This window comes from Hipposideros armiger, unplaced genomic scaffold (assembly GCF_001890085.2).
Source record: "Hipposideros armiger isolate ML-2016 unplaced genomic scaffold, ASM189008v1 scaffold_901, whole genome shotgun sequence".
Lineage (NCBI taxonomy): Eukaryota > Metazoa > Chordata > Mammalia > Chiroptera > Hipposideridae > Hipposideros > Hipposideros armiger.
Genome location: NW_017732251.1, coordinates 155,639 through 169,170, shown reverse-complemented (window position 1 = coordinate 169,170; position 13,532 = coordinate 155,639). Strand labels below are relative to the sequence as shown.

General features: G+C 36.6%; 2 protein-coding genes and 1 pseudogene across 2 annotated transcripts in view; 1 reads left to right on the top strand and 2 right to left on the bottom strand.

Annotated features, from left to right (window-relative positions):
- Nucleotides 1-13,532, top strand: part of ANGPTL5 (angiopoietin like 5) — a 120,431-nt gene that overhangs the window by 76,787 nt on the left and 30,112 nt on the right. The window lies entirely within an intron of this gene.
- The window catches only part of CEP126 (centrosomal protein 126), a 68,160-nt gene that overhangs the window by 53,382 nt on the left and 1,246 nt on the right, over nucleotides 1-13,532 (bottom strand). The gene's annotated exons all lie outside the window — the stretch shown is intronic.
- Nucleotides 13,208-13,532, bottom strand: part of LOC109375122 (10 kDa heat shock protein, mitochondrial-like) — a 1,495-nt pseudogene continuing 1,170 nt past the window's right edge.

Below are 13,532 nucleotides of genomic sequence, written 5' to 3'. Positions count from 1 at the left end.
TCCTTGTAAAACTCTTTTGGTGGTGATGAACTCCTTTAGCTTTTTCTCGTCTGGGAAGCTCTTTATCTGTCCTTCAATTCTAAATGATTTGAATGTTTTGAGTTTTGCTGGGTAGAGTAATCCTGGTTGTAGGTCCTTGTTTTTCATCACTATTTTGTGCCAATTCTTTCTGGCCTGTAAAGTTTCTGTTAAGAAATCAGCTGTCAGTCTTACCGGAGCTACCTTTTTGGTAACTAATTGCTTTTCTCCTGCTGCTTTTAAGATTCTTTGTCTTTAACCTTTGACATTTTAATTATGATGTGTCTTGGTGTGGGCCTCTTTGAGTTCATTTTGTTTGGGACTCTCTGTGCTTCCTGGGGTTGAATATCAATTTCCTTCATCAGGTTGGGGAAATTTTCTGTCTTTATTTCTTCAAATAGGTTTTCAATTCTTTGCTCTCTCTTCTCCTCTCTTCTTCTGGTAACACTGTGATGCTAATGCTAATGCTGGTACTATTGATGTTGTCCTGGAGGTCCCTTAAACTGTGCTCATTTTTTGGATTCTTTTTTCTTTTTGCTGATTGGATGTTTTCTGCTACCTTATCTTCTAAATTGCTGATTCAATCCTCTGCTTCATCTAATCTGCTGATTACCTCTAATGTATTCTTCATTTAAGTTATTGTATTCTTTATTTCAGACTGTTTCTTTTTTATGTTTTCTATCTCCATTTTTATGTTTCCTATCTCTTTGTGTAAGTTCTCTCTGAGATCATTAAGCAGCCTTATAACCAGTGTTTTGAATTCTGCATTTGGTAGATTGCTTCTCTCTATTTGTTTGGTTCTTTTTTTGGAGCTTTGTTCTATTCTTTTATTTGGACATGTTTCTTTGTCTCCCTCTTTTGGCTGCCTCCCTGTGTGTTTCTACGTATTAGGTAGGTCGGCTAATAGAGTGGCCTTATGTAGTAGGTTTCCTGTGGGGCCCATTGGCATAGTCTCCCTGGTCACCAGAGGTGGGTGCTCCAGGTGTGCCCCTTTTTTTTGTGTTTTATGTTCCCTCTTGTAGTTGAGCCTTGGTTGCTGTTTGCAAGTCAGTGGGAGGGATTCACCCTTGGGCTCATTGGTTGTGTGGACTAGCCATGACTATAGTGGAGGAGTTGTGGTGCAGGGGCTGAACATACAGAGCAAGATTCGCTTTATCATGGCTCTGGTTCTTGCCCAGTCTGCCCTTTGGGTGTGTTGTCCTTGGAGGCAGCCAGGTGATGCTTGGCTTGGTCTGAGGCTGGCCACTGGGCATGGCAGGGGACCCATAACAGACCAAGTTCAGCCACAGCCTGTGCCCCACCCAGGGCCACCTGGCATAAGCCACAAAGCAATCTGCAGATGGCTGCTGCTTGAGCTCTGCTTGGAGGTGTCTCGAGAGGCCAAGCTGCTAACCAAGGCCAGCGGTCGCTAGTGCTGGGCTTAGGGCTGCTCAGCCAGGGGTACAGTACGTGCCAAAGCCAAATGCTGCTTGCTTGGGTTTTGTGAACCTTTGAAAGATTTTAGGAAAGTCTGCAGCACGAACTAGTGGCTATCTTAATAGACTAGAACCTCTGTAGGTAGTGCATTGTGGTTTTCTTGAGGAAAGGTTTCAATGAATAGCCAAAAACTTGAGGACAAGGAAGTCAGGTTAGAAACTAAGGAAGTCTTCAAAGGGATTCAGTTAACATTGGAAGTTTTCCCTTAGAACATAGGCAAGCAGATAGTTGTCATTTAATTTTACATAATTTTTCGGCTCTTAATAGAGTTTCCTTTAATTACTCTAATTCAGGAGTTCTCAACCTGGGACAGTTTCCCTTCCCCAGGAGGGCTAGGAATTTGTGGAGGAGTTTGATTTTTCACAATAATTGAGTAGGCTACCAGATTTTAGTTCCCCAGGACCAGAGATGCTAAATGTCATATAATGCATGGGACAATTCCATACAAAAAAGAATTATTCTACTCCAAGTATTAAAGGCTCACCACTGAAAAAAATCTTTCAATGAAGTGTGATATACCCCTTCAGCCCTGTGTGATGGAATCCTGGAGAATGGTGGACCTGCCAGACATTTACACTCCTACTACCACTCATGCAGACTGAACAGCATTCTACCAAGGGCACTAGGTCCAAAAATTCTTGGCAATAACCAGCAGCAGGCCGCAACAAAATTGGGGGTAGCTAGAGTCAGTTGAGAAAGAAAGAAACACTAGGTGAACAATTAGCGTGGGAGGTCCAATAAACACTTCCCTACTCCACCCCCAATTTCCACTATATTACAAGTAACCTCTGAGGAAGGGGGAAGGCAGAAGTTCAAGCTGCACGTGAATCTTAAGACATCTAAATTAGACATAACTATAAAGAAAGAAATGGGAGTTGAGAAGAGAAAAATAAAGTATATGGCAGGCCAGTTCATCTTTTTTTATACTGTAGCCTTTGAAGACAGAGTGAAAGAACAGAGGCAATTAAACGGAGACAATTAATATTCTACTTTCTGTTAGGAGGAGGGATTCAAAGCTTGCCTGGCAGAAGCTGACAGAGTCAACTCAAAAAGTTCTAGATTCATATGCTCTTGAGATTAAAATGGCAATGGCAAGGGGACTAAAACACGAGTTCACTCCTATGGTAGCTAGTCTCCAAAAATAGTCTCTAATGAACCATGATTACGTAGTCCTCTGTGCTTTCATCAGTCTGGCCCTGTGACTCTCTTATAACCAATAGAATGTTATAGAAGTGATGCTGTATGATTTCCCAGACTAGATGAGGAACTTTGCAGCTCCCAACCTTGTCTTTTGGAATGCTTGCTCTAGGAAAAGCCAGACCCATGTAAGAAGTTCAACAGCCTTCTAAGATCACAATGCTAAGAAGTCTAAGCTAGCTAAAGGGAGATAGTGTGGAGAGATGCCTGGCTAGCCTCCAGCTGTTCCAGTCATCCCAGTTCAGCACAAAACATATGACAAGAAGATATCTTGGATGTCCAGCTCTGTAGAACATTCAGATAACTCCACCCACAGCTGAAATCTGAGTGCAACAGTATGAGACATCCAAGTGAGAATCAACCATGTACACCAGTCAACACACAAACTATAATAAGTTGTTATTTTAAGCCATTAAGTTTTAGGGTGATATGTTACAACTTTAAACCAGTTCTTGAACCAGCTAAAATTTAAATAAATGCTAAATAGTGGGAATGGGATTAAATATTTAAAATAAAATTGTTTACTTCTCTATGTTAATTACAAAGGATTTATTACATGCATTTATTACATATGCTTTTTGACTGAAAAAATTTAAGGGCATATTGGAAATTAGTATTTTGATAATAAAGTAGTCTTAGTAATCAGCACTATACTATACCATGAATTATTTGGTTTTAGAGTATCAGTGGCCTGCAACTTAGGCAACTGTCATCTTTATGTCTCATGGCTGATACGGCTCTGTATAATTGCCCAAAACAACTCAAAATTACTACATTTTTTTTTAAAGAGATGTATGTTCCAGAGATATTTTGTATTTTTCTTCTAAAGTATTTCACTGGTAATAAGAACAATTTACATTTATCCAGTTAGGTTAGGAGGAAACCTTAGTATTACAGATTTATTTTAGTGATGGTCTCCCTTCCTGGAGACAGTATGGAGTACTAAATATAAAGATCTCTCCTTCCCTTCCCTGGATAACATTTCCTTATATTCCAGTGTAAAGATAATGCCTCTTTTTCTCTCTCTGCAGCGTGGGCAGCAGTCATGTATATCAGAGCTTCCAAATTTTGTGGTTCCAAGTCTGTAATGGACCCTACTCACTCCATTGCCTTTTGGGGGCTGGAGGTTGGAAAACTGCTTTGTTTGCTGCTTTCCTCATGAGTAACACACAGCCTTTGACTTTGAATGAGGAGTTCTTTGTTTTCTTTCAGCCTGTCACAATATATATGAAATTGCGGTAAGCTAAGTCATTAGCTTGCAAGTAGGTTAAAATCTCATATAGTTTCTGATCTAGCACGTGTTAGATCGGATATAAAGCAAGAACCAAGAGAACTACTGCAAATACAGATAGGTTGAAAGCAAAAGGATGGAAAAGCAGAAATTTATTTGACTATGTTAATATCAGACAAAGCAGACTTTTAACACAAGGAGTATTACCAGAGATAAGAAATAACATTTCATAATGATAGAAGGATCAATTCATCAGGAAGACATAAAAATCATAAATATGAATACACCTAACAACAGACCCTCAAAATACATGAAGTAAACATAGGAAGAAATAAAGGGAGAAACTGGTGAATCCATGATCACAGTTACATATTATAACATTCTCTTTTAATAATTCATAGAATAACCAGACTAAAAATATCAGTAAGAATACAGATGATTTGAACACCACCATCAACTATCTTGACCTTGCTGCCAAAACAACAATGGTTTATACCTAACAATTGTAATACACATTCTTTTGAAGGACACTGTAAGAAATCTTATGCCATAAAATAAATGTCAATTAATTTCACAATATTTAAATCTTATAGAGTATGTTCTCTGACCAAATAGATTTAAATTAGAAATCAATTATAATATCTAGGAAAGCTCCAAATAATTGGAAATCAAAACAACAACAACCACCACAATCACCAACACCATACTTCTAAATAATCCATGGGAAGAAATCAAAAGGGAAGTAACAAAACATTTTAAACTATATGAAAATGAAAGTACAGCATATCAAATATATTAAATGCAGTTATAAAATTGTTCAGAGGGCCTCTACACCGTCTATGAAGTGGTCTCCCTAACAAGACATGAGTCCATTTGGCCCGCTAAAAAATATTTACAACATTATTGATTATATTTCCCAGACTGTCTTTTCTATCCCTGAGGCCATACTGTAGTTACCAATTTGTATTGTCTCGGTGTAGAGGCCTGACCACTGCACTGTATATCTGAAGTTGATGTTGAATAATATTGTATGTCAACTATAATTATATATACATATAGTCACAGGATGTGGAGTAGAGTGTGGAAATGGAGTCAATGGAATTGTAATAGATTAGTATGATATCAGGGGTAAGAGGGAGTGGATAGGGGGAGGGGAGTTGTTACTTTGTGAGGGGTGAAAAGGATAACTATTGCATTGTTTTGTACACCTGAAACTAATAATAATAAAAATAATAAAAAAACTACTCATATTGCAAGACATCGCTCGTTTACCACGTTAAAATGTATTATTAAATTGGTGCAAAAGTAATTGCAGTTTTTGCCATTACACGTAATGGCCAAAATCACTATTAACTTTTGCACCAACCTAATAGAAATGTTTGCTTGTCTTGGGAAACATTCACATAAACAAGTCACTCGCAATCCAAGGTTTTACTGTACTTAGGAGTCATTTAACAAAAGACTGGTAAGATCTCTATATTGAAAACCAGAAAATGCTGCTGAGAGAAATTAATAAAAAACTAAAACAAGAAAAGAGGGACGGAGGAAAGGAGAGATACACCATGTTCATGGATTTCACATATTGCAAAACTCAATATTGTTAGGATATCAATTTTCCCTAAACTGACCTATATATTCATCACAATCACACTTAAAACCAGGCAGGTTTATTTATATGGAAAATCAAAAATACCTAGAATGGGCAAAGCAATCTTGAATGAAAACAAAATTGGAGAATGCATACTACTTTATTTTGCTATAGATGGTGGTTCTCAACTGGAGGCAATTTGCCCATTCCTCCTCAGTGGACCTTTGGCAATATGTTGAGACATTTTTAATTGTCATGATTGGGGTGTGCTACTGGTATCTAGTAGGTAGAGGCCCGGGATGTTGCTAAACATTCTACAATTTATAGGCAGTCTCCCATAAGAAAGGATGATCTCATCCAAAATGTCAACAGTTCTGCTGTTGAAAATTCTTTCTATAATGCTACAATAATCAAGGCAGTGTAGTATTGGTATACAGATAAATAGACCAATGGACCAGAATATGGAATATATTGTAGAAGTAAACCGTCACATATATGATTAATTGATTTTTGAAAAAGATGCCAAAGTCACTAAATGGAGAAAGAAAAAAAAATTTTTTTTCAACAAATGGTGCTGGAGCAACTAGATAAACTTATGGAAAAAATGAACCTCAACCCTTCCATAACATCACATGTAAATAATTTGAGACAGATGACAAGCTAAAACTATAAACTTTCTGAAAGAAACAATACTATCTTCATAACCCGAGGGTAGACAAAATGTCTTAGAAAGGACACAAAAAGCACAAAATTAATAAATTGTGCTTCATCAAAACTGAAAACTACTTTTTGAAAGACTTCATTAAATGAGAAGTCAAGCCACAGATTGGAGAAAATACTTGCAATATATATTTATCTCTTATTTATATTTATATAAATATTTACATATTTATATATTGTGGATACAAAGAAATTGTGGATACAAAGGAATTGTATCCACAATATATAAAAAAATCTTACAACTTAAAAAGACAAAAAAACCAATTAAAAATGGACAAAATATTTGAACAGAGACTTCACAAAAATCATGTAGGGATGGCTAATCTGGGAAGTGCAAATTAAAATCATTTCATACCTACTAAACGGCTATAATTATAAAAATACTGTAGATAGGTTATGAAGCAACTGGGACTCAAGCACATTGCTGGTTGTTTCCACATCTTAGGTACTGTGAATAATGTGCCTTAGCACTTTTGAAGGGTCTGTTTAACATGTTCATGTTCAATTCTGCCTCATGAAATATGTAGACCACCTGGACTCAAAGTGAGTCACCTAATCAAATAATGGCCACATGCCAAACTTTGTTCTGGTTTCCCAGGAATCCATAATTATGAAGTATCATTTTCTTCTGTTGGAAATACTCTTAAGAAGTGAACAAATAACCATATGGCCACACTACCTTTAATAATATAACCTAAGCAGTGGTATTAAGAGTATCTGAGGTCACAGGAGACACAGGTAGAATTGGACAGCTGGCCTTTTTGTGATGCATTTCTTTTCTATGGATGAAACTACATTTCAGATTTATGTAGTTATAGCTTTCTGGAGATATGGTCATATTTAAGTTTAAAACTCATTTATATTTTAAGATAATTAGAAATTAAAGAAATTTAAAAATAGGATAAGTTATCACTCTTTCAAATTAAAAATGCAATTGGAGAAAAAATTGTTTTTAAGAATAAAGTATAACATTTTTAAATGAGGCCACTCTCCTTGGGGTGTCAGTGGAGACCATGTGAGGACCTGGAACTCCCACTACTGCCCAGCAGTAATAAGGAGCCCCTCCCGGAATCTGATGTCAACAGATGCTGAATGGTAAACCTAGACTTCCACCTCCATCTGTCAGTGATGAGTCAGTGTCTACCCCTCCTCTGTTGGCACAGTGCCACAGGAAGAGTCAGAAGCTGAAGGTTTAAATAAGTTCCAGAGTCTCATAACATAATATGAAAATGTCCAGGTTTAAATTGAAAATCACTTGTCATTCCAAGAACCAGAAAAATATGAACCAGAATGAAAAAAGACAATCCAAAGATGCCAACACCAAGATGACAGAGATGTTAGAATTATCTGACAAAGATTTTAAAGCAGCCATAACAAAAATTCTTCAATGAGCAACTATGGACATGTTTGCAAATGAAAATTATAGGAAGTTTCAAAAAATAAATAGAGGATACGAAGAAGACCCAAATGAAAATTTTAGAACTGAAAAATACAACTGAAATTAAAAACTCACTAGATTTATTAGGGGACAACATAGAAAAGATTAAATTCTCCCCATACTACATTGATATACAGGTAATAATGGAATTCCTATGAAAAATTCTAGTAATATTTTTGCAGATATAGACAAGATTATTTCAAATTTTATATGTAAAGGCAAAGGAATTAGAATACCTAAAACAATTTTTTAAAAAGAGTAATAAAGTGGGAGGAATCAGTCTATTATATTTGAAGATTTATTATGTAGCATGTAATCAAAATTGTGTAGTGTTGGTGGAAGGATAGACATATAAATAGACTAGAGAACTCAGAACTAGACCTAAACAAATATGCTCAACTGATTTTTGAAAAGTTGCAAAAACAATTCATGGAGGAAAGGTAGTTTTTCCAACAAGTGATGCGGGATTAACTGGACATCCTTAGGCAAAATACATAAATAAATAAATAAATAACCTTGACTTAGGTCTCACACCTTACACTATAAACTTTATATAGTTTCTAAAACTATTAAGCTATAAAAAGTTTATAAAACTATAACCTTTTAGGATATAACATAGGAGAATATCTTTAGGATTTAGGGCTAAGCAAAGAGTTCTTAGACTTGACACCAAAAGTACAAACCATAAAAAGAAAAACTGATAAACTGGACTTTAAAAAAATTAAATACTTTTGCTCTGGGAAAGACCCAATTAAGAAGATCAAAAGACAAGCACCAGAGTAGGAGAAAATATTTGCAAATCACATATCTGACAAAGAACTAGTATCTAGAATATATAGAACTATCAAAACTCAACAGTAAAAAAAACAACTAAAATCTAACTAGGAAATGGATGAAAGATGTTAAGAGAAATTTCATTAAAAGAGGATAGGCAGATGGCAAATAAGCACATGAAAAGATATTCTGCTTCATTAACCATTAGGGAAATGAAAATTAAAACCACAATGAGATATTACTATACACTTATTAGAATGGCTAAAATAAAAATATAGTGACACCAATGCTAGTAAGGATGTAGAAAATTGGATCACTCTTACACTGCTGTTGTGTTCAGTCACACTGAAAAACAGTTTGGCAGTTTCTTAAAATACTAAACATGCAACCACCATATGACCCAGGAATTGTATTCCTGGTCGTTTATCCCAGAGAAATAAAAACTGATGTTCACACAAAAACCTATACATGAATATTCATAGCACAGTAACTCAAAACTGGAAACTGTCCAGATGTCCATCAATGGGTGAATGCTTAAACAAATTCTGGTGCATCAATATCATAAAATAATATTCAACAATAAAAAGGAATGAACTACTGATGCATATGAGACCAGACAATTAAGTTTGCGAACTCATCCTAGAAAAAGTGCTACATACCTCATTGCTGAATATCACTACAGTCACCTTCGAAATACTCCCCTTGGGAAGCTATGCACTGATGCCAGCACCTAGTCCACCCTTCAAAGCAATTTTGGAACTCTTTTTCTGGAATGGCCATCAGAGCTGTTGACAGCTTGATGTCCTGAATGTCATCAAAATGTCTTCCTTTCAATATTTTCTTTATCTTTGGGTAAAGGAAGAAGTCATTGGGGGCCAGATCAGGTGAGTAGGGAGGGTGTTCCAATATAGTTATTTGCTTACTGGCTAAAAACTCCCTCACAGACAGTGCCATGTGAGCTGGTGCATTGTTGTGATGCAAGAGCCATGAATTGTTGGCGAAAAGTTCAGGTCGTCTAGCTTTTTCATGGAGCCTTTTCTAAAATAGTAAATTTCCAAATAGTAAATTTGGTTAACTGTTTGTCCAGTTAGTACAGATTCATAATAAATAATCCCTCTGATATCAAAAAATGTTAGCAACATAATTGCAACAAGTTCTTGAACTTAATTGTGAGACCTCATATAACAGAGTAGTATATTAGATGCTCACAATAATGAGTCCAGGGCATAAAGAAAATATCAAACCACATTTATCATAATCTGTATAAAAAACTATAGAAATGTACATTGTAATTTAGATTTATATTAAAATGTTAAAATAAAGTTCACAAAATCTATAAGTTTTCCATTTCTGACAAAGCTTTTCATGTACTACCCATAATTGATTTTTGACCTGTTGACTCTATCTACTCAATCTCAACTCTACCTCCATACTCATTTTCTTGCTTAGATCAGTGTAACAGCTTTTTTTTTTTTCTTTTAAGATTTTATTGGGGAATTGTTGGGAGCTGGCTGGGATCAGCCAGGGACACTGAGGCGTTAGGTTGGCAAGCTTGGGTCTCCAGGTAGATACAGGCCTGGGGTGAACGGCCTTGGAGCAGTTTGGTGGGGGACCTGTGGGACAGTGCTCCTGCCTTAAACTGCTTCCAGACAATGCAAGTGCAAAGAGTAAAGACCCCAGCTTGCTGATAGGAAAAGCTTATGGACTAAGGGACTCAGTTGCTCATGGACTATGGACTTGCAGTTTCAACATACATCACCACTCTGGGACTTTCCACCATGGACCTGCTTCACATACTTGGGACTTTCTACTGTGGACTTACAGTTTCTATTTGCCTCCGTTTAACCTTGCCTAGCTGTATCATTGGTTTATATTGTGTGTAACATAGCTTGTTGCTGAGGAGAAATTCTCCTCAGCCCATGAGTTTTAGCTTTAGGGAATTGCTCCCCAAAATGAGGAAAGTGCTTCCCCTTAAGAATCTTGTATGCCCAATAAACGAGGCCTCAGTTTTGCCACCAGCATACTGAGTCCCTCCTGTCGCTGCGCTTTGTCTTTCTTCCCTTTTATTTCTTGTCTCCCTCCCAGTCCTCTCAGGGACCCACTTGGTGAGCTCCTGGTTGAAGAGCCAGGGGCGTTCGGTTGAGCGAGCTGGTCTCGTTCAGGGAATTGGGAAAAGGAACAGTGTTGGGGTTGAGGAATTGGGGAAGGGGAACATTGTGTTTTTCCAGGACCCACCAGCTCTTAGTCAAGCTGTTGTTGTCCTTCAATCTTAGTTGTGGAGGGCGCAAGCTCAGCTCCAAGTCCAGTTGCCACTTTCAATCTAGTTGCGGGGGTGGGGGAGCAGCCCACCATCCCATGCGGGAGTGGAACCAGCAACCTTGTTGTTAAGAGCACACACTCTAAGCAACTGAGCCATCCCGCTGCCGTTGGCAGCTCAGCTTGGGCGCAGCTCACTGACCCATGTGGGAATTGAACTGGTGACCCTGTTGCTCAGAGCTTGCGCTCTTAACCAACTGCGCCACCTGGCCAGCCCTGTAACAGCTTTTTACCTGTTATCTTTGCCTCCAGCTTGTACTTCCAATTCATCCTCTACCTCTTTGCTATAATGACCTAAAATATAAATCTGATCATGACACTTCTCTGATTTTACTCTTTCAACAGCCACTTGGAGTCCTAAGGATAGAGTTTAATTTCTTTAGATCAGCAGGAAAGCTATTTTATGAAATGTCTCCTACTAACTCCATAGCTACATCTGATGTTCTACATTTTTCTATGCCTAAATCACACAAAACTTTTATATCTCATAACATTTTTTCACATATTGTTCTCTTTGCTTAAACACCTTTACCCCTTATGTTCCCTGGATAACTCATGGTTATCTAATAAGACTTCACTCTTCCAGGAGTTCTTCTTTGGCTTGTAGTATATGAAATGTGCTCCCCCATAGTGCCCTGTAGGTCACTCTATCATAATATCTATTGCATGGCATTGCCATCCTTTATTACTTCACTATTAGTAATTTGAGGGCAGCAATCATGCATTTTATTTGTATCTTCAAGTATATTAAATCCAGTAAAACTTGAGTGAATCAACGACTGTCCTCTATGACACTATATTAAATGGTCAAAGATAACTTCCGAATATCCTACATTTCTTTAATTTTCCTTTAATATAGTGTGGATAATATTCTCATGGATATTTAAACCTACTGAAATGTATTTGAATCTATTTATATTTTTTTAGCTTATACCATATTTCCATATATAGAGGTTTGATAAATATGATTTATTACTTAAAAAGTATAATTCCTTCTTATTTAGTCTAAAGGTACATTTTTCCTGCTTCATAGGTTAATTCCAAGCTCTACCATTCTTATTAATAGATAATGCAGCTACCCCATTCTTCATGTTCAACAATAATTCATTCCATGATTCACTAGGTATTTTTTTTTCTGCCTTTAGGATATTTAAAGGAATCTTTTTTATTACAGATCTTAGTGATGCCTCCAAAGTGCTTGTCCCTCATCTGTTACTTGGTAATGTTTCCTCTTCTCTTTATTTGGGTAATTTCCCCTATTCTGTCCTTTTCTCTCTTATTCCGCCAGTTAGTTACATAGAAATTTTGTCTAATCATGTGTATATACATACATTATATTGTTTTAAAACTATCTGAAGGCTCCTTTTGGGCTCTTTCTACTTAAAATTGATTTCAATTTCTTTTCTTCATGAAGTCACATTTAATAAGATTACTGCCATTTAAAAATTTTAAAGGTAAAATAAACAAAATATTTTTCTCCTGATAAAAATGTTTAATCATTGGTACTCAATCAAGTATGCTTATTGCATAAGTAAGTGCCTATCCACTTATTTACCAAAAGATAGTTCCAAAATTGAAAATTAAAAACAAAGTAGGAAATAAGTTAATTTATTTCCTTTATATGTGCATCTATCTTAAAATTACTTGGTCTACAAAGTAGCATATAGAAAGTTGCTTGAGGATGTGCTCCGACAAACTGATGGCATAGGACAAAACAAAAAAAAAGGGATGCTATGGGAGGCAAGAAACTGTGTGGCTCCAACTCCTAAGACCAATAAAGGGAAGGCCCAGGAATGCCAGTTATGCACTAGGCCTAAAAGGTAACCAGTATCTATTGGAGCAGTACCTTTTGATGAAAGGAAGAGCTCTTGGAGGGAAACAAAGGGGCCTTCATTGTATGGAACACTGAATGAGAGAATGGAAACTTGAGTATGTGATAAAAACATATAAGAAAATTACTGGCAAATAGAAAAGCAAAAAGAAGTAAAAAAGAAAATAAAAATGTGTGTGATTTTAAGCAATTAATGGAAATAAAGAACACTTGGTGTTATGAGCACTTTCCTTTGAGTACTATTAGGGACAGCACTGGCAATGTCAAAGTATAACTGACAAACATAAAACAATAAAAAATGGCAAAACTACTGTCTCTAAAAAATCTACTAATTCAAAGAAATCTTGAAGAACGTTAAGTGGTGTTTGGATAGTTTGCATTTTTACTTTAGTTTCCAGCTTATACTAGAAACTGTTTTCTTTTTTCATTTATATATTTTTATTTGGAAATGTTTACATCAATACTGTGGAACTAAATTTTAAGAGATACTGGGTGTCATTACTTTGGATATCATTAGTTTATTACAAAAGAGAGACATGGAAATTATCTACATGATGAGATTTCTCAATTTCAGTGGACTGGCAGCTTCATGTCATGCCATGTTAATAGTGACTTATTTCAGTCCACATACTTTCCAAGAATGTCACCATCTGTAAATAAGAAATAATCCTTCTCATCTAAAACTACTTTGGTGCCTCCACAGTCTGGAAGAACTTTATCTCCAACTTTCAGGCTGTCTGGTTGAATCTCTCCACCCTTTCCTTTTAGAGCCCGATCCAACAGCTACTACCGTTGCTTGCAATACTTTTTTTTTTTTTTTTTTAAATTTTTTTTTTGGGGAATTAGGGGGACGGCCGCTCACTGTGGCTGCTGGCCGCTCACGCTGGCTGCTGGCCACACATGGTAGCCCATGGCAATCCACTGCCACAGGGACTGCAGCCCA